We start from the raw sequence: 27,719 nt of genomic DNA on the forward strand, positions 1-27,719 counted from the left end.
AATTGAGTTTTGTGCATGGTCCAAGATAATCGTCTACTTTCATTCTTTTGCATGTGGCTGTCCAGTTTTCCCAATACCCTTTATTGAAGAGACTCTCCTTTCTCCATTGTATGTTCTTGGCTCCCTTCTTGAAAATTAGCTGCCCATAGATGTGTGGGTTTATTTCCAGGATCTCGCTTCTGTTCCTTTGATCTGTGTGTCTGTTTTTGTGCCAGTACAATGCTATTTTGGTTACTGTAGCTTTGTAGCATATTTTGAAATCAGGGAGCATGATACATACAGCTTTGTTCCTTTTCTTCACAATTCCTTTGTTCATTAGGGCTCTTTGCTCTATTTCTGTGAAAAATATTGTTGGAACTTCGATAGGGATTACCTTGAATCTATAGACGGCTTTAGGAAGTATGGACATTTTAACTACGTTAATTCTTCCAAACCAAGAGGACAGAATATCTTTCCATTTTTATAATTTTCTTCTATTTCTTTCAACAATGTTCTATGGTTTTTGGTATACAGATCTTTCACCTCTGGCTAAGTTTATTCCCAGATAGTTCATTCTTTTTGTTGCGATTATAAATGCGATTGTATTCTTAATTTCTCTTTCTGCTACTTCATTGTTAGTGTATAGAAGCACAACTGATTTTTGTATGCTGATTTTGTATGCTGCACCTTGATTGCATTCATTTATTATTTCTAAAAGTTTTTTAGTGGATTCTTTAGGGTATTCTATATATAAAATCATGTTGTCTGCAAATAATGGCAGTTTCACTTCTTTTCCAGTGTGGATCCCTTTTATTTATTTTTCTTGCCTGATTTCTCTGGCTAGGACTTCTAATACGATGTTAGATAAGAGTGGAGAAAGTGGGCATGCTTGTCTGGTTCCTATTCTTGGAGGGATAGCTTTCAGTTTCTCTCCACTGAGAATGCTATTAGCTGTGGGTTTGTGATATATGGCCTTTATTATGTGGTGGTATTTTCCTTCTATACCCATTTTATTTAGAGTTTTATCATAAATTGATGCTGTATCTTGTCAAATGCTTTCTCTGCATGTATTGAGGTGGTCATGTGATTTGTATTCTTTATTTTGTTAATGTGATGTATCACGTTGATTGATTTGCATACATTGAAACATCCCTGCATCCCTGGAATAAATCCCTCTTGATCATGGTGTATGATTTTTTTAATGTATTGTTGTATTCGATTTACTAGTATTTTGTTGAGGATTTTTGCATCAATGTTCATCAGTGGTACTGGTCTGCAATTTTCTCTTTTGTATTGTCCTGGTCTGGTTTTGGTATCAGGATGATGTGGGCTTCATAGAATGAACTAGGAAGCGTCCCCTCCTCTTCAATCTTTTGGAAGAGTTTGAGAAGGGTAGGTATTAAGTCTTTGAATGTTTGGTAAAATTCACCAGGAAGCCATCTGGTTCTGGACTTTTATTTTTTTGGGAGATTTTTGATTACTATTTTGATCACCTTACTGGTGATTGGTCTATTAAAATTCTCTATTTCTTCTTGATTCAGTTTGGGAAGGTTGTATAATTCTAAGAATTTATCCATTTCTTCTAGAATATCCAATTTGTTGGAGTAAGTTTTCATAGCATTCCCTTAATCTTTTGTATTTCTGAGGTGTCCATTCTAATTTCTCCTCTTTCATTTCTGATTTTATTTATTTGAGCCTCCTCTCTTTTTTCTTGGTGAGTCTAGCTAAAAATTTGTCAGTTTTGTTTACCTTTTTAAAGAATCGGCTCTTGGTTTCCTTGCTTTTTTTTCCTATTGTTTTTTCGGTCTCTATTTTGTTTATTTCTGCTCTTATATTTATTATTTCCTTCCTTCTGTTGATTTTGGGCTTTGTTTGTTCTTCTTTTTCCAGTTCCTTTAGATGCACTGTTAGATGGTTTATTTGGGATTTTTATTGTTTGTTGAGATAGGCCTGAATTGGTATAAACTTCCCCTTAGAACCACTTTTACTGTACCCCATAAATTTTTGGCATGTCATATTTTCATTTTCATTTGTCTCCAGGATTTTTTTGATTTTTATTTTGATTTCTTCATTGACCCAATTGTCGTTCAGTAGCATTTTGTTTAATCTCCACATTTTTGTGGCTTTTCTGATTTTCTTCTTGTAGTTGATTTCTAGTTTCATACATTTGTGGTCAGAAAAGATGCTTGGTGTTATTTTGATCTTCTTAAAATTATTGAGACTTGTTTTGTGGCTTAAAATGTGTTCAATCTTGGAGATTGTTCCATGTGCATTTGAAAAGAATGTGTATTCTGTGGTTTTTGGATGGAATGTTCTATATACATCTTCTAAGTCCATCTGGTCTAATGTGTCATTTAAGGCCAAAGTTTCCTTATTGGTCTTCTGTTTGGATGATCTATCCATTGTTGTAAGTGTAGTGTTAGACTCCCCTACTATTACTGTGTCACTGTCTATTTCTCCTTTTATGTCTGTTAATAATTGCTTTATATGTTTAGGTGTCCCTATGTTGGGTGCATAGATATTTACAAGCATTATATCCCCTTGTTGGATTGTTCCCTTTATCATTATGTAGTGCCCGTGTTTGTCTCTTGTTACAGATTCTGTTTTAAAGTCTTTTTGTCTGATATAAGAATTGCTACCCCAGCTTCCTTTTTTGCCATTTGCATGGAGTATCTTTTTCCATCCTCTCACTTTCAGTTTGTGAGTGTCTTTAGGTCTGATGTGTATCTCTTGCATGCAGCATATACGTGGGTCTTGTTTTCTTATCCAATCGGCCACCCTATGCCTTTTGATTGGAGCATTTAGTCCATTGACATTTAAAGCAGCTATTAATAAATATGTATTTATTGCAATTTCGCTACTTTTCCCCCTGGGTGTTTTGGTAGTTTTTTTCTGTTCCTTTCTTCTTCTCTTGCTCTCTTCCCTGGTGGTTTGATGGCTTTCCTCTTACTTATTTATTTATTTATGATAAGTTTCTGGTTTGTGATTACCGTGAGGTTAGTATATATAATATTTTATGTATATAGCAATCTATATTGAGTTGATAGTCTCTTTAGTTTGACCTCTTTCTTAAAGGTATACTCTTTTACTCCCCTCCTCCCACAGTTTATGTTTTTGAAATCATATCTAATCTCTTATTTTGTGTTTGTCTATCCATTACCCTCTTATCTTTGAAATAGGTAATTTTAGTACTTTTGTCTTTTAACCTTCATATTATCTTCATAGGTGGTTGATCTGCTACCTATACTTTATTTTTGCCTTTACCAATGTTTTTACTGCCTGGTGGGTTTTTTTGGGTAATTTTCTTAGCCCTATTTTTGGTCTTCTCTTTCCCACTTAAATAAGGCATCTTATAATTCTTCCTACCACAATAATCCTATTTACATGGAAAAGGGATACTTTTCTTCCCTTTTCTTCATTAACAATATTTGTCACTGTTTACTATTTAACTAGATTATCCCAAACAATTTACCACAAATATTTAATATCATTTAATATTTGCAAGTATTGTTGGAGCATTGTCTATGCTCTAAAACAACCGTAAGCAGAAGAAAGTGAAAAGGCAGCATGCCTGCATATCTGTTTTATAGTGTGTCATATAATATGTGGATATAGTGTTTCATAATATGATTTTCTTCTCATGGCTAGCAGTAAGCTTAAAACAGGAATTTCATGCTCCCTGGGCAGGCCTGGTGGCACAGCAGTTAAGTGCACACGTTCTGCTTCTGCGGCTTGGGGTTTGTCAGTTCGGATCCCGGGTGCAGGCGTGGCACCACTTGGCAAGCCATGCTGTGGCGGGAGTCCCACATACAAAGTAGAGGAAGATGGGCATGGATGTTAGCTCTGGGCCAGTCTTCCTCAGCAAAGAGAGGAGGATTGGCAGAAGTTAGCTCAGGGCCAATCTTCCTCAAGGAAAAAAAAAGCATTTTATGCTCCCAATGGCAATAGCCCAACAAATAATATTATTGGTTATTGACCAAAGGAAATCTATCTGCCATACACACAAACATACAGTAGTTTCAATGTCAGATGAGGAAGGAGTCGCTTGCTACTTCCCCATGTTGTCAGACCTTATTCTCTGACACTTCTCCATTACAACTCACTCATTCATCCAACAGACTTTTTCTGAGGACCTATTATGAGGGAGGTACAGTACAGCACTTATGATAATAAAGTGAGTATGACCCTATATCTTAGAAGAACAAAATCTCCTAGGAAGAGATGTGACTATATATCTTTGAAGAGCAAAATCTACTGGGAAAAGATGCAAGCCCCGCATTACAGTGCAGTATGGAATTGATATAATAGAGCTATATTCAAAGAATGTAGATGCAGAGAGAAAATGCTATCAACTCTGAGAAGTAGTGTCAAGCAATGAGGAAAGATTCCTCATAGAGAACACATTTGAGCTTAGTCTTAAAGGATGAGGAAAAGTTCATATGTGAGCAAGAGGACTCAAGCGGATTTTAGGTTGTGGGAAGAGTTTCAGTAAGACACAAAGACATTTGATGAATGTTCTAGATGACACTTCCAGTTAGGCTGGGGCAATAATGAAGTCTCTCATTTACCAGGGGTGCATATAGACCAAATAGGAAGCTTTGAAATGTGTAGTTTTCCTGCTTTATCTTTGTATCCCATCCATCCTCTTAAGGTTCCACTTGTAGAACCACTTGTTCTCCCCTTAGATGCTCATTATTCATGAGTAAGTCCTAAACCTTTTAACATAATTTCAGACTCTCCATAATCAATTTCCAGAATTCTTTTTAAATTTTTTTCATCTGACCATTTCATTCCCTTTCTTAAAAATGTCAGTGATTTTTCGCTTTACTCAGAATAAAATCCAAACCCCTTACCATGGCCTTGAAAATCTTATCTACTCTAGCTTCTTCCTCTCAGGCCCAGGCTCACAACACATATGTTCAGTTCCATCTTTAGGCACCTGGAAAGCATTGAATTGCTGCAGCAATGGCTATACACTGGCTGCTTTGCCCCACTTGAAACAGTCTTTCCTAAATTTTCACAGGTCTGGTTTCATCAATTGTCAAGGCCTCAACACAAATAACGTCAACTCCTTAGAAAAGCCCTTCCTGATTCTACAATATAAGTAGCCCTCCCTACATCATGGTCAGTTACACTAATGTATTTAACTTTTTTTTCTTATAACTTCTCATTTTGTGACCTTATTCTTCCTATGGTTCTTTATTTTAGTTTTTAATCTATTCTCATTAGAATGTAAGCACCTTGGTTGTGCTGCCTACTGTATCTCCAAGGCCAACAAAAATGTCTGCCTGGCATAATTTAGGCACTCAATAAATATTTGTTAAATGAATGAATGAGTAAAGCATGAATCTTATCTCCCTTCATTATTCATTCTGTTGCTCCTTAGAGAATGACTTCCTCAGTAATGCATGGAAAAGCCTTGGCTACCATTTTCTCTTTGCTTTTCCTTATCATCCCCTTGCATTGCTTTCTGTTTCATTTCCTCTCTTTACATTAAAAGTAAGCAGAAATTGTGATATACACATATTTATCTTTTTAGCTCCCACAACAACCTTATGCTTTATATATATATAATGGATACTTCCTGAGTCTTCTACTGAGTTGGCCGTATTTCATTAATCACTAATTTGAATTACTGACAGAAGGAAGTTTTCTAGAGTATTTGATGGATTATCCTTTATTTGCTCTCCTCTGCCTGTGGCAGGCACTGCTGGAAATGCTGCATGTGATGCTCCTTGTTGGTGTCTCTCCTTCAGAAGTGATTTTGCACTATATATCACAGGATGTCCAAGAAGAATTAGAAAAGTTCCACTTAAATACGATTTACAGCACATCAAGTCCAAGAGTAGAACTGGGAGCCACACTGTGACCTCGAAGCAATTTTTATTGATCCAAATAGGTTTTAATAACATCAATCAAGATGTACTCTGACGGCTACTTGATATTTTTTGGTTACAGTGAGAACTTCACTGATATCTTTAGACTCTTTCCTCATCTGTCTCCTTGTCTTCTGTCCTCTTTCCACTATCAAAATCCATTTACGGCCAGATTTGTTGACTCAGGGGCACTAGCCTCTTCATAAATATGGTGGAAAAAGAGGAGGTTTTCAGGCTGCCTTTTGTCCCTTTATTTTATGCTGCTAGGCACAGTGACACCAAACAAGCTGCCCTGTTCCTTGATAAAAATGCATCTCTTCTTGACCACCTAAGATTTAAATAATTCCTTTTAAAAAGATATATAGGAGTAGAAAATAGTCCTGCCTATAAAAATAACTATCTGAATACTAATCTTATCCAAAGACGTGCTGCACACATGAGCTTTAAAACTTACAGCCCTTGCAGTGACCATCTTAGGATTTAGCCCAGCACTTGAGCTTGGCCTCACAGCAGAATTTTATGGTGAAAACTTCGCAAATGGTTTTCTACTTTAAGAGGCCTGTTTTGGAGCTGGAAGTCTACTCATGTAATTTCATCTTACATGTTTTTTCTTTTTTTGCTGCTGAAAAATTGTTTCTTCTTTTGTTATAAGTATGCTGCAGTTTTCATATACTTCTGACTTGTGTTCTAGTGAGCTGTATTCATGGTTCTATCCTTTATGGATTTGGAACTGTTTCACTCATTTTCTTATAACTACCTATTTCAATTACTGGATAGGGACTAAATGCCCATTGAAGTAAATCTATCATACTGGTAATATGCTATTAGATGTTATAAAAATATTTGTTGAGCATCTACTATGTGCTAGGCACTATAATTATGTACTTGATGTTTAAAAAGGAGTATAAGATACTATCATAGCTGCTAATTTAGTGGAAAGTACACATAGGAGTTTGACTCAGCACTACATCATGATTACACTCTTAAATTACAGAAATTAAATTGAAACCTAGAATTTTCATGTATTCTTTCCATTTTGAAAGAACAGTTATAAATACCATTAATCCCACAGTAAACCATCCAACTCTTCTTTTTGCTAAAGAAGCAAAAATATCTACAGCAATATTTTAGAGAAAATAGAATAGGCCTTGGTCATGAAATTACTTGCAAACTGACTTTTCAAAATAATTGTATGACTACTAACAGGGTTTATGATATGCCATATACTGTGATCAACAATGTATCCTCATCATGTTCATTTCTTAAGAAATGAACAACCCTTTGAAGTAATCATATAATTATTTCCACTTTATGGAGAAGTAAATCGAGGCTTCGAGATGCTAAATAACTTCCCAAAGTCCCAATGGAAGTGGAGCAGAAATGTGAACTACCCTGTTCTACTCTGTCCTACTTTCAACCAGCTCACTTCTCACTGAGATAAATGAGTGAGCTCTAGTCTCCTGCCCAACATTCACGTGCTAAATGTGGTCAGGAGCTCTCAGCTGTCATTTTCCAAAAGAGTTGAATTTTCTTAAAATAATCACAAGGTGGCAGTGTATCAAACCTTAATTCAGAATGTTAAAGCTTATACATTTGTAATATATTGATATTGATCTGGATGTAAATCTGAAAAAAGTGATTGGTAGATATTTAAACTAAAATGAAAACTGAGGAAAGTTCTTGTAATATCATTAGGAATTTAAATTCTAGATGATATGTTTTTGGATATGCACTCCTCTTCTATAACCAAGAAGGAAAACAATTCCCTCTTTTGATGAGATAGGCCATATGCCAATTTTTGGCATGTTCTTATTTTCCATACGAAACATAACTAAGCGTGTTTTTTATTCAGTTGTAATTGTATGACTTGAAATTTGGCGGGCTATGACCAGTTCTGAGGGTGTATTGCTTTTATGAGTCATAATAGAATTCTTTTAAGGACATAAACAATGCCAAACAATTAGGACCATTATTATAGAGTCATTTTAAAATGAACGCTTCTTAAATGTTCCACATAAATCTAACTTAGAAATGATTATGTATCTTATGATTTGTATTTCATAATATGTGTGTCATTTCTTGATTCTATCACTATTGCTTTCAGGCCTTAATAATCTTTTTGAGTTAATAATATTCTTCTTTAACCAAGATAGTTAATATGACTTCTATTTAAAAGGCAAAATATTATAATTCTGATATTTCAAATAGATTGACACAGCATGAACCAGCAATGAGAACTTTATATGCCTTAAATGTAATTTTTAATTAGGGCTTTTTTTCTTCTCATTGCTGGATTTTCTAATTTTATTCAAATAATGAAAAGGAAGACCTTTCCAAGGAGGCCAAAATAATACAATACAGTATTAAAGATACTAATCAAAGACTATGGAGAGTAATAATTTATCTCAGCCCTATAAATCAGAACTATTTCCCTTGTTTTTCAACTCCTGTGTGAGTTTTGATTTTTCTCCCTAGACATATAATGTCATTGTTTACTATATTCATTCTCCACCCTGCCTGCAGCTGACTGAAAAGTAGCATTATGATATTTTATAGGTAATTTCTGAATATAGATCAGCTTACTAATACCTGGAGAAAGTGAAATATAGGTGCTCTTTTGATGTCTCCAAACATTTTATTCTGCTTTTCTTAGTATGACAAGATATATTATACCTCCAAAAAATCTTTCAAATTCTATCGATAGGTAACAGAAAAAAAATGTGGTAGAGATGAATGTTTGAATTAATAGTGAAAAATATAATTATTTTATTGTGATGTACATTTATGCAACAATAAATGCCAGTGTTTTTATGCTTTAGTTTTAAGTTTAACAATTACCTCAAAATGCTCTTTTATTGCTTTCTGTAATGCTGCCAATTTACTGAGAACAAATTCATCAAATGAATTCAATTTGGTTTACATTTTATTTTCTTCAATTTATCTTGTGCATGGAATATTTCTCAACCTTAATTCTATTTGTATATTATGTCCTTTTTATACTTCTTCTTCTTTTTAAAATCTCTCTATTTTTTTCCTTCTTGCTGTCTTTTAAAGACTGATTATTTCCTGCCTAGAATAGAGGAACGGGCAGAAGAGAACCAGGAAGAACTCTATACTTCTGCATCCTGGTGGGTATTATTTATTATCAAAAAATAAGCTGATTCTTCATCTAAAATTTTCCACTACAGTCTTATAAATATCCGTCTTCGTATGGGAAGCACATTTTTCTTTTTTGGTACCATGATGGATCAGAAGAAATTTCAATACAAAAAAAATTTATCACCTCCTAGAAAAATCTAATGATAGAATGAGATAACTAGCAAAAAACTAAACTATGATCCCTACTTCTAGGTTGAATTTTAAGCTTCATTCCTAATGAATTCCTGCACTATTTACCTGCACTTTTTAACATCTATTCACCTCTAAAATTTGACTAGTGGAGGTGAGGACTGATAAAGACAAACACTGGATGCTTGTCTCACGTGACTTTTAATAACAAAGGATGAGATGATTCTCAGAATAGGTGACAGAGGTGAGCTGTTCTCCCAGGTTTCCTGAACTATGCTCCAGCTAAATGCAGAATGTATGTGCTACACCTTTATGTGTAAGATTACCCATATCCTTGTAACCGTATGTTTTCTTAGATGATAAAAATAAACTGTCATATACAACCTTGGTTTCTTCAATAAAAGTCCTGCATGGATTCCTCAGGTTAGATTGGTTGGAGGGAAACATGTCTCTCTGTCTTAGAGCTCAATGTCTGGACCTTCTACTTTGCCAAATATTCCCTTTTCCCAAGGGGGAATTATGTTCCTATTTTGTGTCAAATAATTTTGCTGAGTCTAATTATAAATGAATATGTTTCATAATTTTCTACTTCAGTTTAATTTTATAATTTAATTTGAAACTTTTATTTCTAAAAATGTAGCTTATTTGAATTAATGAAAATACATATGAAACTTAAGCAGTGCTATTTCTGGACATAACAATAAAAACAAATAGTGATATTTGAACCATCCAAATATTCTGATATAACAACTACAAAGGAAATATTTCCTGATTAACAAGTTTAAAAATAATTGTTTCAAAGTTACTCAGAATTTACTTAATGTACTTTATAAATGTTTTATCTTTTTCAATTTTCAAATCTATAGAAATAATGAAATAACTGGACAATGAAAACTCATATACACTTCAACTAGACTGAGTAATTATCAACATTTTAAAGAATACTTGCTTTACCTTGTTTTCTATATCAGTGCATGCATTTATCATTCTCTCTCTATATAAATATATATGTTGATATTGTTGAGCTATTTGAAAGTAACTTACATCATGACACTTGAAGCATGCATCTTTCTAACATTATAGATTTGCATATATAAGCACAATACTATTATCAAATCATAAATAAATATTATTTATTTAATAATATTTACTCTGAAAATTCTCTTGTGCCATCTTCCAGGCAATCTCAATCTCCCAACCCAACTATAGTTCTGATTTCTATCACCATGGATTAGTTTTGCCTATTCATGTAATTGGAATCATACAGTTGTATTCTTTCGTCTTTGGCTTCTTTCATCAAAAGAAGGTTTTTGAAATTTATCCACATTGTTGCGTAGAGGTATAACTTTATTAGAGACTGCCAGAAAGTTTTATACAATGAACTCTACTCTATCAAGAATGTATCCAAGCTTCATTTGGCCTACATCTTTACAAATACTTGAAGGGAAAATTTGCTTTTGTAGCCCCCAGAGGCCATGAAAGAAGTTTGGCTACTTTGAAGCCTCCTTGCTGTGAGAAATCTTAGGCTGCATGGTGAGGTTATGCATAGGTGGTCGGCTCAATGGCTCCCATGAGCTGAGCCTTCAGTCATCCTAAGTCCAGGTACCAAACACGTGGGTAAAGATGTCATCAAACAATCTTAAGCCCAGTCATAGAGGTGCCCCAGCTGTTCCAGTCTTCCCAACTCAGACCAGACATTGTGGAGCAGAGACATGACATCCCACGTTGCCCCTCTGAATTCTCAAGCCACAGAACCCATGAATGTAACAAAATGGTTGTTTTATGCCATTTAGAGTGGTTTGCTATGCAGTGGCAATAACTAGACATTTAGATACATTCTACTTTCATTATTGTTCAGTTTGAAATATTTTCTAGTTTTTCTTATGATTTCTTCTTTGTCTTATGGGTTATTTAGAAGTATATTGAAACGTGCCAAATATTTTGAGATTCTCCAGATATCTTATTATTATTATTCATTTCTGATTTAATTCTGTTATGTTTAGAGAACATATAATGAATAAATGCAGCCCACTGAAATTTATTGAGACTTGTTTCATGGCTCGTATACAGAATTTTTTGGTGAATGTTCTATGTACACTTGAAAAGAATGTTTATTTTACAATTGATTGGTGTATTTGTTCTATAAATATCAATTTGTTAAGCTAGTTGATATGCTGTTCAGATCTTCTATTTTCTTGCTGATTTTTCAGCCCAGTTATCCTATCAACTGCTGAGACAGATGTTAAAATCACCAATAATGGTTGTGGATTTGTCTATTTCTCCTTGCAGTTCTGTTAAATTTTGTTTCGTGTTTTTTTGTTTTTGTTTTTCTTTTTTGCCAAGGAAGATTCTCCCTGAGCTAACATCTGTTGCCAATATTCCTCTTTTTGTATGTGAACTGCCGCCACAGCATGACCACTGACAGACAGTGATGTAGGTCTGCGCCCAGGAACTGAACCCAGCCCACCAAAGCAGAGTATGCCTAAAATTCTACCATTTTACTATTTGACTTTAATTGTTCCCATCTGAGTTTTGTCCTTATATTAGTGCCTTTTTTAGTGAGTTAATCAATTATTGGTTTAGAATTTATGCTCTTTATTGGCTTTTGTTATAGTGGAAGATTAACAAAATTGAGGCTCTGCCAACAAGTGGATGAAGAATATTTGTTGTAAAGGAGACCATCATCAGAGTCATAGATTACTGCCTAGAATTCTGAATGTAAAGCTTCAAGATGCCTCTTGAAAAGTAGTGAGACTTCCACATGCAAAAAAAATAAATCTAGAAACAGCCATTACACCTTTCATTAAAATTAGCTCAAAATGGATCATAGACCTAAATATAAACCACAAGACTATAAAATTCCTAGGAGTAAACATAGGAGAAAATCTAGATGATCTTGTATTGGCAACAGCTTTTTAGATATAAGACAAAGAGCACAATTCATGAAATAGAAAATTGATAAGCTGAACTTCATTAAAATTAAAAACTTTTGCTCTGCAAAATATACTCTTAAGAGAATAGAAAGACAAGCCATAGACTGAGAGAATATATTTGCAAAAAATATACCTGATAAAGAATTGTTATACTAAATATACAAAAAATTCTCAAATTCAACAATAAGAAAATGAACAACCAAGTTAAAAACTAGACAAAAAGATCTAAAAGACATCTCACCAAAGAAGTTATATAGATGGCAAATAAGCATATGAAAAAAGGTTCAACACTATTTGTGATCAGGGAATCACAAATTAGAAAAACAATGAATTATTGCTACACATCTATTAGAATGGTCAAAATCCAGACTGTTAAGGATATGGAGCAACAGGAATGCTCATTCATTGCTGGTGGGAATGCAAAATGGTACAGCCACTTTGGAAGACAGTTTGGCGGTTTCTTAAAAACCTAAACACACACTTACCATATGACCCAGCAGTTGGTGTTCCTTAGTATTTACCCAACTGATTTGAAAGCCTGTGTCCACACAAAAACCTATACATGAATATTTGTAGCAGCTATATTCATATTTGCCAAAACTTGGAAGCAACCGAGATGTTCTTGAACAGGTGCATGGATAAACAAATTGTGGTATATCTGTGTAATGGAATATTATTCAGCCATAAACAGAAACCAGCCATCAAGCCGTGAAAAGACATGGAGGAATCTTGAAAGCATTTTGCTAAGTGAAAAGTAATCAGGGATTTGAGAGCTAATGAAATGGACAAAGTTTTGGCAGTATTTTTTTCTTCAGTTTTACTGATATAATTACCCTAAACTGTAAAGATTAAAAGTCTATGGCTTGATGAATTTTGACGTATGAATATACCTGGAAAACTGTCACCAAGATCAAGATAATGAACATATCCATCACCTCAAAGATTTCCTCACTCTCATCTGTAATCTGTCTCTTCTCCTGCTCCTGCTTCCATGTCCCCAGGCAACCACTGATCTACCAAGAAATAATCTTAGTGGGGAAAGAAAGAGTGACATAAATATGGTGACAGGATGACCTGTCATATTTATGTTTCAAAAAGAAAACTCTGGTAACAGTATGGAGTAGGAATGGAGAAAGGACCTGAATAAATATTAGTAAATCAGTTGGGAGGCTATTAAAGTAACTCCTGATATTAGCTTGGACTAAGGTGGTGATGTTGCAGATGGTGGAATGGAAGGATTTAAAAGATGTATAAGGCATAATAGCAACAGAACGTTATTGATGAGTGAACAGGGAGGTGAATTACAGGAAATTAATTATCAAAGATGGGTTCTAGGTTTCCAATTAGCATAATTGAATGGATAATAGTATAATTAACTTGCGTAGGAAAATTGTGAAAGAGGACTAGATATGAAGATTTGGTTTTGGTACTTTTGAGTCATTCAAGGGGAGATATCAAATACATTATCAAATATAGAGATTTGGAGTTTAAAGGAAAGGTCTGATACGGAAATAAGAGGTCATGGGTCACAAGTGTTTTCCATTAGGCCATGCTGTCTGATTTTCATTTTATATTCTCTTTCATGTTAAGGGAACAGAAGTATGTCTAGTTGAGTTGGGGGAAGAAGAAAAACGTATTCCCAGTCCATTGAAAACAGTCTTTTCCTAAAAAGAACAGATTTGCAGATAAAACTTGATTATCAGCTTAGTATGCATTTATCTCTCTGTATTGGATTTTTCTTCTTTTCTATTCAATTTGTATTTTCACATAAGTATTTCTTCAGTTTCTTATACTGATTCAGCCTCCAAAATGGGAAGCATTCTTCGTACTTCTTAGGCTCTTTCTTGTGTTGTATGTCAGGTGGTTTCTTCATTGGCTGAATCTCAGCGTGAGGGCTGGTTTTTTATTTCTTTTGGCATTTTCCGTAAACTCTTCACATTCTTACAGGGGAAAATATCTCTGGTTATCTGTAAACTCATTCAGCTGTCTTTATCTTTGAGATGTATTGAGCTTGCCTATTCATACCTCAAGCTTTATTTGTTCAATGGTTGAGAAAATTTAGCATTACATGGTGTGAAAACGTATCTCCCTTTCTTTAAACTCAACTGGTGATGTTTTACAATTTATAAAAAATGTTACAGATATTGTCCTTTTTTCTCTGTTTGCTTTTTGTCCTTCTTAAAAGTAAGCTCATTACCCCGATATTAAGAATATTAGCATAGAATGCTCAAGTTTAAAGGTAGCTTGGCATGGTAAAAAGTTATGTCTGACTTCTTGCTTAAAAATAGCTAAACATTGCTTTGCTCCATATGTCATTTTTGCTACTCTGTTACAATGTTACTTTTATTTAATGCTATACTAATTGCCATACAGCTTTCTCAGGATTTTTTCTTGTTAATCCTAAAAGGGGCTAGACAAATATGTAGCTAAATCAAAGGGTACAGTTTATTTCCCTGTAGACATTAATCAGTTTTGTATCTAATGAAGCAACTTTATCCTAATTTTCCTTTATTAAATTTCTTATAAATGCCTAGTTGAATCAAATCTATTTTTATGAGTCACATTTTTTTAGACTTTTAAAAAATTATACTTAAGCAGTTTTGGAAGACGTTCTGTGAGATGCTCAAGTGGCCTAGTCTGTTTGAGAGGGACTAAAGATACCTTTCTTGAGAAGTATCCCTCATGGGCTGCTTAACCTTGGCCCAGGATAAATCTCAAACAGCAACACAACTTTAATTTTGCAAGCTTCTGTTTCTGCAAATGTTTTTTCCCTCCCTATTAATTTTATTCTTTATTTTGGTCACTGGTTCATGCATGGATAATACATTATTTTCCATTGCTGGCAGCAGTGATTAAGAATTTTGCTCTTCCCCAATCATTTGGTAATCTCTATTAGACAAATCATAAAGACTTATTCTTCCTTTGATGAGAGATAACACAGGATCTGATTAGTTGGTCTTTTTGTTTGTTTGTCTCTTGGTTATTTGCGACCTTCGATCAATTAAGAATTTCATTCAAAGCAGCTCCTTGGAACCCAGAATGCTGAGTTTCTGTCCCATGTTCACTTTGTTCTATGGTCAGATTTGTAGAGGTAAATCTGTAAGTGCTCTGTGTGTCAGTGTCTGGCTCTCCGTGTCTGTAATTAAGAAGTCCTGACCTCTCACTGAGTGAGTATGAGATATTTTCCTTCCATAGTACCTCGCCTCCAAGGTGACCCCAATTGTCCCTGCCTCCCAGTATTCACAGTCTTTTGTAGTTCTCTCCTACATTGTGCCCGGTTGGTCTGGGTGGCCACTAGCTTATGGTAGATGTGACAGTATGTCACTTCTCAGAATAGGTTATAAAAAAAGACAGTGGCTTCTATGTTGGGTGTTCTTTCTGCTCCCTCTCTCTCAGATCTCTTGCTCTGGGAAAAGGAAACTGTCACGTTGCAAGAAATGCTATGAAGAAACCCATGTCTTGAGAAACTCGAGGTGGTTTCAGTCAGGGAGACCTTAGGCCTGCATGTGCCTGTGTTTGGAAGCCCCGTTGAGCTTTGAGATTACTACAGTCCTGGACAGCAGCCCGCCTGCAACTTCAGGAAAGGTGCTGGTCAGAATCACCAGATGTTTCTGCATTCCAGACCTCCAGAAACTGTGTGATGTGGTGACTGTTTCTTATTTTAAGCTGCTTAATTTGGAGTAACTTGTTAAGCAGTAATGGGTAACTAATATGCCTATCTCTAGAGGGTATTAATATATGGACATCTCTCAAAGTAAAATGCTTTGTTCTGGTTGATTTCTGGTAATGATAAAGAGTTAATTACATAAATCTAATATCCATAAACTCCATAAAAATAGGAGAATTGAACTAATAATTTATAAGTTTTAGGTTAAAATCTCTTTTACAGAAACCACTAGCTCAGAAATATTTTATTCTAAGAACCCAAGTTTATAAAGTTAAGATGAACTGTGTATAAATAGTGTACTTTAATAATTCTGATTGAAAAAATGAAACATGACTTTTCCTTGATTTTATCAGTATAAAATGCTAAACAAGAATATATTTTATTGATTTATAAATTTTACTTTACTAATAATACTTATATAATTTACTTTACTTTAAGAATATATTTTATTTTACTGCCCTGTGGCATAGTGGTTGAGTTCAGTGTGCTCCACTTCGGCAGCCCAGGTTCACAGGTTTGGATCTATGGTGCAGACCTACACTACTCACCAGCCATGCTGTGGTGACAACCCACAATAGAGGAAGACTGGCACAGATGTTAGCTCAGGGTGAATCTTCCTCAGCAAAAAAAAAAAAAAAAAACAAAAAAAACAGAAGAAGAAGAAGAATACATTTTACCAATTTTAAAATCAGATTTGTGTTTATTTTCTCATAAAGAGACTAGTTCATTTGAATTTCCTCAACTACTTGTACCATTTACTGATAAAATAATAGTAATCTTAACTAACTTCTAAAACTATGAAAATATAAATTTGTGTCCAGATAAATTGAATGATAATTCTGAAAATTTTTATAACACAAGTTATTATGTTTCTTATGTATTAGCTTGAACATCATTTCCAAAAACTTTAGATATCTTAAAATCCTGTAATAATATCAAATTGAGTTATTTAATGGCTAGTCATTTGATATCCAGATAGTTTCTAAGTAATGTTTCTGAATACAGAAACAGTAATTACTTAGCATAATAATTTTATATATATTTGCTTCTTTTTTATGTATGGGTAGATTTTTGGGACATGTTAACAAATGTGTTCCTTTTTTTTTTTCTTTTTTTGACGAAGATTAGCCCTGAGCTAACTACTGCCAATCCTCCTCTTTTTGCTGAGGAAGCCTTGCCCTGAGCTAACATCCGTGCCCATCTTCCTCTACTTTATACGTGGGATGCCTGCCACAGCATGGTGTGCCAAGCAGTGCCATGTCTGCACCCAGGATCTGAACCGGCGAACCCCAGGCCACTGAGAAGCGGAACGTGTGAACTTAACCGCTGCACCACTGGGCCGGCCCCAAATGTGCTCATTTTTGTAAAGTGATATGTGTGGCTCTAGAAAATCGTGAGCATTGCTAGTCTTCTAAAATGCTTGTGTATGAAAGTTTTCAATTACCACCCTTTTAGATTTTGTAAAATATTAATTATTTTTGTTAAAAATTATAATTAATGTGGGTATTTGAGACTAAGAGCAATACTGACAGAACGTTACAAGCATATTCTCAGGTAGGCGGATGAGGTTTGTTTTTTGGGGTATCAGAGAATAGGTCTGTCCTAAACAAAGCATCAGTTTGTTCTAAAATAGGAAAGATCGTAGAGAAGGACAGATTTGACTATTTGTTTCAAGTTTTAAATGATATGAAGGAAAGGAATTGAATTTTCTTTGGTTTATTAACAAACATTTCACATCTTGCTAGAGTAATTTTCTCATCTTTAAATCGACTTTGAAATGTTTTGATTTTTTAAAGAAATGGTTCTTCCGTTATGAAAGAGCTAGTATTCCCTACAATCATATAATGATTCAGTGTTTTATTTTAAAATAACGCTTTGATTAAATAAGGAACCAGTATTGATTCTATTTCAAGTAAGTAACCAAATCTCATTTCGCAATTCTTTTGAGTTCCCAAGACTTGTCCCTAAAATCAGAAAAAGACACTCAGAATGTCTTTTACACCTAAAAATATCTTTGAGATTTCTCAAAAGTTCCCTGGAAAATCATACAGATCTCATTTTGTAAAAGCAGGATGCTAGAATTACGTGGTGTGCTGGTATGCTCCAAATTTCATAATTAGTTCAACGTTATTGTAATATCCACATGTGAAGAGTTGTCAGATAAGAAGAGGTGTTCAGCCTTCTGTAAGATAAGATTGTGTAGATACAATGTTATACGAAATGTATTCTTTTCTGGACTATACCATGAGTATATTCACACAAGTCTTATGGTTAAATGCATAGGCTCTGGCGCTGTGGTGCAGTGAGAGAAAAAGAAAGCAGGCGAGTACCGGAGGCCCAAGAGACATTCTGCAGCACAGACTCCCCAAGGGCCCTTTCTGAGCATGCCAGCCCAGCAGAGTCTCTGGCTGACAATGCCACTCTCTGTGCGAGGAACCTTGGTTTCAGGAATGACCACTGAAAAAGCTATTGGTGACTTTTTTTAAAGTTTATTTTTTTATTATTTTATTGAGGTCATATTGGCTTACAACATTGTGTAAATTTCAGATGTACATTATTATATTTCAGTTTCTGTATAGATGGCATTGTGTTCACCACCAATGGTCTAGTTTTTATCTCAGTGACTTTTTAAGTAGTCAACTTATCAAACCGTTTAGGCCAGTTGCAAGTCATCAGTATAGAAACTAACTCTGGGGGTCACCAGGGGAGTTGAAACCTTAAACTGCATATCATAAATTCCACTGCCCTTAGGTTGGGCAAGATAAAAAAAAAAAGGACCAGATATCTAGGCATCCTCAGAAACAAAATATAAAGGTAGACCTTTTCTAAGTCAGCTGTAAATTAAATCTATCTCCACATAAAATATTATTAATATAAATATTTCGTGACTGTGTTTTTTGGAAAGGCCGTGAAGATTTGTCAAAACCTTGCTGTACATAGTTTTTAGCCTAAGGGGAACTATTGATTTAACTTTTATGAAATAGTCATATCCTGTATCCCAATAAGGAATTTTTAATTTCCCTCATTCTGGTAGGGTCATTTACTTAATAAATTAACTACAATCATTCAGTGTCATTCTCAAACAGGTTTCTGTTTCCCTCTGATGCTTGCTGAAGGCTCTGCTGAAAGTGACAGGCTAAAATTTCTGTTTTCAACAAAGGTGCACAATTTCAGAACCTCATGAAAAGGATAGTATCAGCTTGAGTACTGGCCTCCAAGCTGACATCATTTCAACAACCTTCCGATTGTATCCGTGGATCAAGTCAGGAATCCAGGGATCCCTTCAGTCCTGAAGCAGATGTGCTTAATGAAAGGAAGACTTCTGACTCGAGATTGAACAGAATAAGAACTAATTAAAATGAACCAAATGAGCAGATAGAAATTTTGTTGTGGTTATTTGTTTAAAATAGTATTGTTATTATTTTCAATGATTTATTGTTATACATACATGAGGCAGATTTATCCCTTTCTTCTTAAGCTTTGTCTTTTAATTTACTAGACTCTATGTTTGCAAAATAAAAGGAAACAATTTTAATGATATCGAATTCTTACTGCCATTCCCCCCAGAATTTAGAAATAAATACTTTTACCCAGTTCCCTTACTTTTGTGATATATTATTTGCATAGGCTCTATAACAACCTGTTCTTCTTTTAACCAGGATACAATTGGAAAAATTAGTTGTACAATTGAGGACATATCTAGAGGATCATATTTAAGAATAATTCTCTTTCAATAAGGTATGCCAAGCCCACTATTAAGAAAAAGGAATCAATTTTATATGTTGAGCATATGCCTACAAAGTTTGTCTAAGAAAGATGCTTTCTACCTGGCTTATAGAGCTTCAGTCTCATAGATGGTATTGGTGGCCACTTTCTCGCAAGCCAGGAATCACAGCAAATTTTGCAGATCTGAAGAAGAGAGGGATTCATGAAAATGTATAGGTGTAACAGGTGAAATCTGATGGGAAGAGTATTCTGGACTTGGTTTTGCAAACTTGGGATACAAGAGCAAATAATAGAGGATTTCAGAAGAGCAATCCAAGATGCACAAGTGATACAAAAACAGGCTGTGGGATGTAGTTTGCCAAAGTGTGCTCTACAATTCGTGCAGTCTAATGATTTTCCAAAGTTAGAGTATTCTATGCAACAGTGTTCGACAGCCAAATTGAGGAAAATTTCTAGACAGAAATTCTCTTGCCATAGGAGTTGCAGAGAAAACTCAAGGAGGCTATTATGTTTAATTAACACTCTTTCTGCATCTAAGTAAATAATTAGGCTAAACATAATGGGACCCACCTTGTATTGTAAGCATGAAAAACTTTTGCAGAATACTTGTGATCACAAGGCAGGGGAGACTAAGAGTCTTGATTCAAAGCTCCAGACTAAGTGAAATTATATGTTAACCTGTAGATTTTTGCGTGGTTGAAATGCACATAATTGCTGTCTGGTTGAAAATATAGCCCCAAAGCTTACAGTTTGTTGCTCTGTAGAACATTAACCAGTTTTGTATATAACCCAGCAATGCATGTCTCAGTTAGACTTTATTCTATTCCTTTATTATGTTTCCAATATGTATCAAGCGCCTAAAATATGCTTTAAACAGGTCTTAACATCTTATTCATCCCGATTAATTAATTAGCTGAATAAAGTCTTCGACAAACATTTACTTGATATTCGTATGCAAGTCACATTTTAATTTTTTGAAAATTATTCTTTAGAAATGTCTTTAGAATACCCATCTTGCAGATCATAATTCTGTGGTACCAAACTATTTACAATTAGTAAAATGTCCTTGCCAACCAGATAAATAACTCTCCCGGAATAAAGTGGAAATTGAGTAAGGCTATAAAGTCACGCTCATCCATTGCTTCTTAGCAGTTTATAGAAGGAGGAATTAAGTGAAAACAAATATCCCTCAAGCTTTCTTCTACATGTTTCACTGTGCAACAAGGGTCAATGACTTTTTCTGTAAAGGGTCAGACAATTTACACTTTGATGGCCACATACAATCTCTGTTGCATATTTTTCTTTGTGATTTTTACAATTCTTCAAAAATTTGAAAACCATTCTTGGCTCACAGGTCATACAAAAACAGGCTGTGGGATGTAGTTTTCCAAAGCCTGCTCTATAATCTGTGCAGTCTGAGGATTTTCTAAAGTTGTAGTATTCTATGCAACGGTGTTAGCCAGCCAATTAGCTCAATATTTTGATCCTCATTCCTATCTTCTAGGGCTATGTTATAGGCCATGTGGAATACCCAGAAACGTCTTTTTTTTTAATGATTAGGTTTTTAAAAACAATTAATACACATTCAATTGGAAGTTATAATAGACATTTCTACTTAGAAAAACAGAGATTGCACAAGCTGATTAAGTGCTTAATATAGGGAAGAAATAGAATCATTAGGTTTTGGAATGCGTGGACAGAAATGTTGATTGATTGATTGATTGATTGATTGCTGATAGGGCTAATTTGAAGGCCATGGAATAGTCTTTTAGGAAGCCAATCTTACTTTCTTAATGCTTTAATAGTTAACTTTCTAAATTCCAAATCTGATAATGTTACTTGCATGTGTGAAAATCATCTATGGCTCTCACCTTCCTATATGATCAGTTTAGCATAGCATAGCATTTAGGATAGCATTCCAAGTTCTTTATAATATGAACTGAATTTTCATTTGCAGGCCAATTTTTGGTATATTTCTACATTTTAGCCAAGTAAGCACTTTACCATTGTCTCAATATTCTAGGATCTTCCTGCCTTGATGACTTCTTTGCCCATGGGATTTCTTCAACTTGGAGTGCTTTCTTTTTCCCATAAATATGTAGCAAAGAAATATTCGCAATTCAATTATGTCCTCATCATTGAAGCTGTTGGTAAGTGAGGAAACTGGATATGTATGTGATATGGGAATTATTTTCTGCAAGAGAAAATTTTGTTCAAGAGATTATCGATACACCAGTACTGGGTTGAAATGGCTGTTAGCTGTCTGGGTTGTGTGCTGTAAGAGAATTATTGAATATGCCGGCTCTCATATGCTCTGGTGCTTATTAGCTTCCTCATTAGATTCAGTTCATTGGACTGTGATTTTGTGTCAAATACTCCACAATAAAATTTCCTTTGTAGAAAGCCATACTTGAAAGTATTGTAGAATATTATCTATGAACACCAACAGTTTTTATCAAATTAATTAGCTATCACTTAGCAATAAATAAGACACTATCGCAGTGGATTGGGGTTCAAGAAATACTAAGAGTTTGAGGGTATTGCTCTATGGGACAGATCAAGAAGGTGTCCATCACGAGACCCTAAGTGGGAGAGGATCATGGGGAGTGTTAGAGGGAGGACAGGCAAGAAGGATTTTTTAGGGTTTCTGAGAACAACTAGTGTTGACTCTTGTGTCATAATCAAAATATGCAATTTTTTATTCTTTAATATGCAACTCAACAAGTAAATTAGTCTTTATTTCAATGGAGATAATGGTATTAGGGTAAGCTTTCATTGTTACATCAAAGTATTGAAAATTTCAAGTTGGCAGAGCCTGCTTTGTGAGGGCTGGTGGAGACGAGTTATCTTGGAAACCAATAAAAAAAAGTTGATTCAGTTGAAAAAAGCCACCTTCTCTTCTTAAAATCTATAATTTTTCCAATTAAAGCCTGCAGAAAACATTTCTTTCCCTACCTCGTCTGTTCTTCGTAGTGGGATAAAAGACACCTCATAAGACAGTGGAGAATGTAGAGATCTGAAGGCTACTAGCTGTGCTGTTAATAGGGAAAACAGAGAAGGACTTGTAGTTCAGTAATATCATTTTCCACCACGCACAACTTCAAACACATCACAGAGAACAGTTGCTATGAGTAATCACCCTCTTAATGATGCTTTTTGTACTAAAATAAGATGTCCTGCCAGAGGCTTTAACCCTAAGTTTCATTGTGTGTCTCTAGATGTCATGTATACTTTCCTAAATTGTTATTTGGTGTATGAAAGCAACAATATCTTATCTTTTGAGTTATTCTGAGACAAAATTTATCATTCTGTTTTCCTAGGAATAAAAATAAAGAAGTTAGACTTCCCACATTTGTAGAAAATCTATATGTCAATGCCCTGAGACCCGCCCTCTTAGAAGCTATGAGTAGGGATGAGTAGATATATAATGCATAGTGGTAAATTTGATTTTTCCCGTAATTTTGGTATCATATGGTGCATTTATTTCAAAACCTCCATATTCCATTAATTAGAATTAACACATTCTGAAACAAAAAGCATTCTCTTAAAGAATTACTCTTTGTTACCCTTAGGAAGACAGTACAAGCCAAAACTGCTTAACAATATTTTCATAGTACTCAGTCTTTGAAATTTTATATGAATAGATAAGATGGGATTAGTGGAATTTGTTTTATGTAAATATAATTCTGACATGCTTTAAAATATACAAAGATAGGCATATTAAAGCATGCAAACATTTTTTATGAAATTAAATATTTCTGAACAATAGGCTATCTATAGATAAATTAGTCTCAAATTTCACATGATTGCAACTTGACTTAATAAAAAGTTTTTTCAAAATGAATATTCTTAAAAGAAAAACACCATTATATTATTTAGTTCAAAACAGTAGGATTTCTTTCGTCTAGAAAATGTGAAATTTTCCAAAAAATTTAGAAATTTTTTCCGATTGTACGAGGCAATTCTGACCAAGGGAGGAAGAATAGCTACAAGTTTCTCTTTTTCCTCCATTTAAAGTATTTTTGTTTTGTTTTTTACAAATTTAACTTGCCATAGTTGAGAGTAGGGGAGGACTAAAACATCAACTGAGCTGGGCGACAGATATCTGGGGGTTGGTAAACTATAGCCAGTGTGCAACATTCAGTCCACAATCTGTTTTCACATATAAACTTTTATTGGAACACAGCCGTGTTCATCCATTAGTTTATGCTTTTTTTCTATGGCTGCTCTCACACTACAATGGCAAAGTTGAGTAGTTGCAACTAAGACCATATGGTCCACAAAGCCTAAGATATTTACTATCTGACCCATTAAAGAAAAATTTTATGGACCCTTAACATACAGGAATTATTCAAAAGACTTAGGCTAATGATTATAAAGAAAAGGTAGCTTCCAGGGTTTTCTGGCTTACATGCAGAATTTAAAAACAAGCAAACAAAACACAAACAAACAAAAACAGCAATACATATTTTCTTACTAAATTTATATCTTAGAGGGAAAGCATAATGAGTTTGATCAATTATCCAATGTTTCATTGAAAATGTGCCATAGGGTCAACACTATTCTAAGTCTTACAAGGAATACAGAAAATTATAGCAGTTCTTTTCAACTTCTAGTTAGGTTCCTCAGAAATCTTCGGCAGGACAATTTGAATTAAAAAAACCTTAAAAAATCTGGAATGATATCAGTGAAAATGGTGAGCCTCTCCATAGAAATGCTGAAAAAAGGAGCAAAAACTGTCAGAATCAACTTTATCTAGAAAATAATCAAAGCTTTAAAGCATCCACACAAATGCTGATTTAAGAAAGCAACAGCAAGTGGTAAGAGAACTTCGCTGCATTTTTACTTGCCTTTGTCCTATCCTCTCCCTGGCTTGGTGGTATTGAAGACAGCAGCCTACATGCCCAGCATGGGATCCTGGTCCCCAATTCTGGAGACAGCAGAGCAGACCTGGTTCTCAAAGAACTGTGTTTATGAGTTTTGACCTGCTTGGTGGCTGCCAGAGGGATGGATGTAAGATTTTTCCTTTTGTTCACCTAATTTGGAGAGTTCTCAGAGTGGAAAAGTAGCTATGTATGGGTCATTCCATGAAAGTATCGAAAGGTAAATGGGTAACTTGCTGCCACCTGGCTCAAATAATAATAATATAATAACAATAATAATAATAATAACTGTTGAGGCAAACAGTAGACACACTAAAAGGCTGGGAGAGAAATTATGAAGAATTAAGGCATTGAAAAGCTCCTGTGTATACAGGGGAATTTGGAAGCCATGCTCATGCCCAGACTAGACTACAGGCTCAAAAACTTGCTGAGAAGATACTAATCTCTGACCTCTGGCTGACTGTTCAGCTTAGGGCAAACAGAAAATGAAGGCTGAAGCAGAATTGTAAGTGGTCTGGCTGTGTTGAAGAAATGTCCCTAAGCAGAGCCAATCTGCAAAGACTAGTTGAGTGCTTCTTTTTTTACTTTTCCTCCTCCATTTTTCTTTGGCTCCAGCCATTCAAGAAAATTCTCTCAAAATATTCTATCAAAAAATTCTACCACAAGCTAAAGGGATAACAACTTTTGGAGATCATACACAACAAATCAGATAGTCTCTACAAAAAATAGTTTACAAAAGTCACTAAGTGAACAAACAACTACCACCCACAGCAATCAACAAAACAAATCCTGATGATGGAGAAGAACCTGATTTCCAGACATACTACCTTATAATACTCAAACTGTCTGGTTTTCAACAGAAAATTACAGCACATGCAAAGAAGCAAGAAAATATGGCCCATTTACAAGGGAAATGAAAAGAAACTGTCCCTAAGGAAGCACAGTCATTGGACTGACTGGATAAAGAATTTCAACCAACTTTTTAAAATATGCTCAAAGAGCTAAGGAAAACCAATCATGGACAAAGAACTGAAGGAAACCAGGAGAACAATGTATGAACAATAGAAAGCATCAATAAAGAAATAAAAATTACAAAGAGAAACCAAACAGAAATTCTGGAGCTGAAAAGTATATTAACTAAAATTAAAAATTCATTAGAGGATTTCAACAACAAGAAGAAAGAAGAATCAGTGGACTAGAAGAAAGACCAGTTGATATAATCTGCTCTGAGGCAAGAAAGAAAAAGAATGTGGAAAAATAAAGAAAGCCTCAGCAACCTCTAGAGTACCATCAAGCAACCATATGCATAATGGGAGTACAAGAAGAAGAGGAGGGAGAGAACAGAGAAGAAAGAATGTTTGAATAAATAATGGTCAAAATCTTCAACAAGTTGATGATATGTATCAATTTACATATTCGAGAAACTGAAAAACCTCCAAAAGGATAAGTCAAAGAGATATACAGCAAGACACATTATAATCAAAGTACCAAAGATAAACACAAAGAGAGAATCTTGAAAGAAGCGAGAGATAATCAGTTTGTCAGTAGAAGGGATCCTCAATAAGAATATCAGTCAATGTCTCCTCAGAAACCATGGACACCAGAAAGCAACGGATAATACACTTAAAGAGCTCAAAAGGAAAACCTCAACCAAGAATTCCATATCTGACAAAATCATCCTTCAAAAATGTAGACATTAAAACATTCCTAGAAAAAAGCAATTGAATTTTGTTGCTAATAGACCTGCCCTACAAAAAATCCTAAAGGGAGTCTTCTAGGCAGAAATGAAAGGACACTGGACAGTAACTTAAAACCATATGAAGAAATAAAGAACACTGGTAAAGTTAACTAGAGAGGTAAATACAAAGGTCAGTATTATTGCATTTTTGGTTTGTAGCTTCTCTTTAACTCTAAGGTTTAAAATACAAATACCTAAAACAACAATTATTGGTCTTGCTAATAGACATGCAATATATAAAGATGTACTTCCTGACAACAATAACATAAAGAGGAGTGTGGAGCTGTATAGAAGCAGAGTTTTTTTATGCTATTGAAACTAAGTTGGTATTAAGTCAAACTTGATTTTCACAAGTTCGAGAAGTTAATTATAATCCCCAGGGTAACCACTGAGAGAATTACTAAAACATACACAGAAAAGGAAATGAGAAGGAAATCAAAATGATAAACTTTTATTTAAAAAAATAAACCTGAAAGAAGACAATAATGAACGAATTGAGGAACAAAAATGATATGACACAAAGAAAACAAATAGCAAAATGGCAAATGTAAGTTCTTTCTTATAATTAATTAATTTGATTAAACTCTCCAAATAAAAGTGAAGATTGCTAAAATTGATTTAAAAACATGAGCCAACTATATGCGGCCTACAAAAGATTTTAGATCAAAGATACAAATAAGTTGAAAGTAAAAGAGTAGAAAAGGATATTCCACGCAAATAGTAACCAAAAGAATGCTGAGATGGCTATACTAATATAAGAAAAAATAGACAAAGACAAAAATTGTTATAAGAGACAAAGAAGGGCATTATATATTGATAAAAGGAGCAATCCATCAAGAATATACAATAATTATATACATGCCTAAAGAGAGTCCCAAAATATATGAAGCAAAATTTGAATTGCGAGGGACCTCAAAAAAATCTAAACAATATTGACAAAGAGGAACAAAGTTGGATAACTCACACTTCCTGATTCAAAACTTACTATAAAGCTACAGTATCAGAGCAGTGTGAAACTGGCATAAGGATAGACAATCAACCAGTGAAATAGATTTGAGAGTCCAGAAATGTACCCATGTGTCTACAGCCAATTGATTTTCGATAAGAATGTCAAGAACATTTAATGGGAGAACAAACAGTCTCTTCAACAAATGGTGCTGGGACAATTGGATATCCATGTGCCAAAGAATGAGTTGGATGCCTTCTTCACACTGTATACAAAAATTAACTCAAAATGAATCAATGACTTAAAGATAAGAGCTAAAACCAGAAAACTGTGAGAAGAAAGCAAAGAGATAAATCTTTGTGAACTTGGATTACACAATAACATTTGTCTGTTTGTGAGCTAACACCTGTTGTCAATCTTCCTCTGTTTGCTTGAGGAAGATTGTCACTAAGCTAACATCTATACCAATCTTCCTCTATTTTGTATGTGGGATACCACCACAGCATGGCTTGGTGAGCAGTGTGTGGGTCTCCTCCCAAGATCCGAACCGTGAACTGCTCCTGAAGAGGAGTGTGCAAACTTAGCCACTACACCACTGGGCCAGCCCCCACGATAGTTTTTAGATGTGACACCAAAAGCACAAGCAACAAAAGAAAAAAATCAATAAATTGGACTTCATCAAA

Source organism: Equus caballus, chromosome 8, assembly GCF_041296265.1.
Source record: "Equus caballus isolate H_3958 breed thoroughbred chromosome 8, TB-T2T, whole genome shotgun sequence".
NCBI lineage: Eukaryota > Metazoa > Chordata > Mammalia > Perissodactyla > Equidae > Equus > Equus caballus.